Source organism: Mizuhopecten yessoensis, unplaced genomic scaffold (assembly GCF_002113885.1).
Source record: "Mizuhopecten yessoensis strain PY_sf001 unplaced genomic scaffold, ASM211388v2 scaffold716229, whole genome shotgun sequence".
Classification (NCBI taxonomy): domain Eukaryota; kingdom Metazoa; phylum Mollusca; class Bivalvia; order Pectinida; family Pectinidae; genus Mizuhopecten; species Mizuhopecten yessoensis.
Window position 1 is genome coordinate 1 of NW_018480012.1, and position 4533 is coordinate 4533.

General features: G+C 38.8%; 1 long non-coding RNA gene across 1 annotated transcript in view; it reads left to right on the forward strand.

The window, feature by feature from the left end:
- The first annotated feature begins 312 nt into the window (after nucleotides 1-312).
- LOC110442218 overlaps nucleotides 313-4533 on the forward strand; it is a 6551-nt gene continuing 2330 nt past the window's right edge. The window contains exons 1-3 of the long non-coding RNA XR_002461993.1: nucleotides 313-474; nucleotides 1224-1339; nucleotides 2213-2379. This is a non-coding gene — a long non-coding RNA (uncharacterized LOC110442218). The remainder of the gene's footprint in view (nucleotides 475-1223; nucleotides 1340-2212; nucleotides 2380-4533) is intronic.

Sequence of the window (4533 nt, forward strand, 5' to 3'; positions counted from 1 at the left end):
CTGTACATTCTACATTCAGACTATCTTTGACTGTTTATGTACATTATACACCCAGACTATACACTATGCTGGACATGCCCTAGCCATCTTCTATTGTTCATATCCAATATTTTGATAATATTCATCTCATCTTAAAATGGATTTTCTTGAATTATATAATGTCAATTACAAAAGAATGGGAATTAACGTCACATCTGGCTTATTATGGTTTAATAGTGAGAAAGTTGAAAGCCAATTATTATAACCCCCAGCCCACCACATATCTTGATTGCAGTCTTTTCTGTGTTTTGAATAAGTCTAAAAACTAAAGCATATATGTGACTAGGTCTATAAATATATTTTTGTAGGAGGGGGCAGTACTTTTCAGCAGTTGCCGCCATCTGTAGTGGGTGTAGAGACCAACAGCAGGGCGTCCTTCCCCCTAGTCCTGACTCATGCCTCCAATTATGTTCTTCACAGGGTTGCATTGCTTGGGTAAGAAGCCCTCTTTACTTCAAACCAGTATAATACAATGTAAAGTCCTTTGTATCTATGACAACAAGAATAATGTTCTTGTATACAATGCATGTATATAGTTTTTATGTGACAACCAGTAGTACCGTGTGTAATATATAAATGTATGTAGACATCTGTGTGACAACCAGTATTATGTAATGTATAAATGTATGTAGACCTGTGTGACAACCAGTATTATGTAATGTATAAATGTATGTAGACTTATGTGTGACAACCAGTATTATGTAATGTATAAATGTATGTAGACCTGGGTGACAACCAGTATTATGTAATGTATAAATGGATGTAGACCTGTGTGACAACCAGTATTATGTAATGTATAAATATATGTAGACCTCTGTGTGACAACCAGTATTACGTAATGTATAAATGTATGTAGACCTCTGTGTGAGAACCAGTATTATGTAATGTATAAATGTATGTTGACCTCTGTGTGACAACCAGTATTATGTAATGTATAAATGGATGTAGACCTGTGTGACAACCAGTATTATGTAATGTATAAATATATGTAGACCTCTGTGTGACAACCAGTATTATGTAATGTATAAATGTATGTAGTTGTTTGATGTTACTTGTGAATGTACTTGCTTGCACACCAATATTGTGTCTCATTGTTTGTAAGATTGGTTCAGAGGGTAGCATACATTAAGTCAAGGATAAAGGAATGTTCGAATTTCTCAAACTGATTTTTTTCACTTGTACAGAGATGCTGCTCACAGAATCCACCCATTGGCTGGTCAGGGAGTCAACCTGGGGTTTGGAGATGTGGCCTGTCTACGGGACCTTCTGGCTGAAGCTGTCTCCAATGGCAGTGATGTAGGTTAGTTCTACCATGATACATGTAGTTTATCCCAATGAGAGAAGAACTATGGCAGAGACATTTCCTCTGTCCAATTACTCAATAATTATTTACAGCTTTGTTTATAGGAGGTCACTTTGCATTATTAACAGCTGCACTTGGGTTTTTAGAGGTTTTATCACTTCTCAAAGATGAGATTGATATTTGGCCCCTATTTCAATTCCTGTATTCTTTTTGACCTTAATCAGATATGTATATATGACTTTGTACTTTCTAAAACTGCTATGTATACATGATGTAAATGGAGAAAGATTGTCAGCAATTTGGAATGCAGCAAGTCTGCAATTAACCATAAGCAAAAATAACCATTCATTAATTTTCGGCCTTTTGTGATTACAGCTGTATTTGATTTTTACTTTCTTCAATGTGAAAGACAAACAATCAATGCTGTATTTAGATTTATAAGGATATCTTTCAGACAATATACATACTGTATTTTATTAAAGAGGCAGAACTCTTCTTGCAGTAAGTTGCAATTGAGGGATATTTTAACTAGTATGTTCTCTAATTGATATACATTTTGATAGTAGATATGTTTATTTTGAACCCTTGAGTGCCAATGAGCAGGTGAGTGATACAAGCCCCTTAGGCCTTTTGTAGTCTAACAGTCTACCACCATTTTCTTTTCCCACATGCTTTAGTCTTTACAGATTTGTTAAATGGAATAAGGTTAGCTGGATATGCAGTAGCTGGCTCTACTTCTACATGTACTGTAAAATGATATATGTACAGATGTAGTCTGTCTCGTTGATGTAAGTAGCAATGTTAAATTCTTTATATGCCTACAACTTAACAGTCTGTCTGATTGTTATAACTGTTCAATGTTTAACACAGGATCCCTGTTGCACTTGACGCAGTACGAGACAAATCGACAGCGAGCAGTAGTTCCTGTCCTGGCGACCGTTGACGGTCTACAGCGACTGTACACTACAGACTTTACACCTGTTGTCCTCCTTAGATCACTTGGCCTTCAGGCCACTAACTCTATGGGCTTTGTCAAGGTAAGTGGAGCAACAGTTGTTGCCAAGGTTAACAGTATACTTTTAGGTATATATGCCTGTGTGTGTTAATATGGTGAAATGAAGCATTGAGTCAATTTACTTAATGGCCTGGCTTGACTGAAGCCCCAAGATGGAAGTCAAGACAGACTGCTGAGAGCAGCAAGTTGGTCTCCTTTTCACTTTTTTAACCCGTGAATGAGTATTTTTAATTGTTTACAATAGTTAACATTCAATCAAATAATGGAAACTATAATGATTGTTTAAAGCTATGATGATAATGAATTATTTAATACTGAGCTTCGCTATGGATTTCAATGTCACACATTGTAATAAAATGTTTGGTCAATATACCCATGTGACCGATTCACCCAATCATAGAATCAGATTGTTATTAAAGGTCTAAATACTGAATTTTTTCTTGGTGTAAGCAGCAGAACACGTGATTAGACAACAAATAACAAAACACACATACCTTAATGTTCAGCTCTTATGGTAAGCCCTTCTGACACTGAGCTTGTTGTTCTGTGGTGTTCCTTATTTGCCTGTCAATAATTTCATTGAACCGTCCTGGAAACAACGATAGGCTGTAGAATAATACAATTGAAGTTGAAATAGCCAGATGTTGCTACATGTATTACATTGTTAGTCAGGGGTTATATATGTATGCAATTGGACAAAATCCTGTCATTCCTACAGAAAATGAAGGAATTTGAAGAGTTTGCTATGTTTCCACTATTGGGCCCGGACCCTCTAACCCCAGGGGGGTCAGACCCACCTTTGATACAAAATTAGTTCCCCTTCACCCAAGGATGCTTTAGACCAAATATGGTCATAATCCTCCTACAGAAGAAAAAGAAAATATTTGAAGAATTTGCTGAATTACCCCTATTGGTCCCCATGGGGGTCAGACCCATCAATTTACCATCCCAATAGGATGTTACTGTCAAATTTGATCAAAATACCTTCATCCCAGTGGAAGAAAAAGGATATTAAAGCTATCCCTCTATATCCCTTATTTGGCCCGCCTCTCTGTCCCCAGCGGGGTGAGGCCTATCGTTTATACAATATTGGTTTCCCGTCATCAAAGGGTGCTTCTTACCAAATTAGGAAAAAATCATGCCATTCCTACAGCAGAAGAAGGATTTTGATGAATTTGCTATGTTTCCCCTATTGGATCCTTCCCCTCTGCTCCAAGGGGGCCTCACTCACTGTTTATACAAAATTAGGTCCCTTTTGCCAAAGGATGCTCCTGACCTATTTCCTCTATTGGGCCCACCCCACTGTCCCCAGGGGGGTCACACCCACTGTTTATACAAAATTTAATCCCTTGGCCAAAGGATGCTCCAGACTGAATTATGATACAATCTATTTGGATGAAAACCTTTTATGCCTACGGTAGAAGAAGGATTTGAAAGGTTTTACCTTTATTTCCCCTATTTGGCCCCACCCCTTTTCCCCAAGGGGGGGCAACACCAATTGTTAATACAAAATTGAGTCCCCTTGGACCAAATATGCCTCAGACTAAATTATGATAAAATCCCTTAATCAATACGGTAGAACAAGGATTTTAAAGTTTTTACCTCTATTTCGCCTATTCCGCCCGCCCATCTGCCCCCAGGAATCTGGCCCCAGTAGGGTTTACACAAAATTGAGTCCCCTTGGCACAAGGATGCTCCAGACTAAATAAGGATAAAATCCCTTAATCCCTTCCGTTTAAAAAGGATTTTGAAGGATTTACCTCTCTATTTCCCCTATTTGGACCTGCCCCTCTGCCCAAAAGGGGGCCAAACCCACCGTTTATTAGCTCACCTGGTCCGAAGGACCAAGGTGAGCTTATGCCATACCGTGGCGTCCGTCGTCCGTCCGTCAACAATTTCTTTAAACGACTTCTTCTTCTTAACCACTGGTTGGAATTAAACTAAATTTGACTGGAAGCATCCCTAGGTGGTGGGGATTCAAAATTGTACAAATAATGGGGCTGACCCCCCAGGGGGCTGAGGGGCGGGGCCAAAAGGGGGCAATTTGCTCATATTGCTTTAAGCGACTTCTTCTCTGGAACTAAGAAGTGGATATCAACCATATTTGACTGGAAGCATCCCTAGGTGGTGGTGATTAAAAATTGTACAAATGGTGGGGCTGACTCCCCAGGGGGCT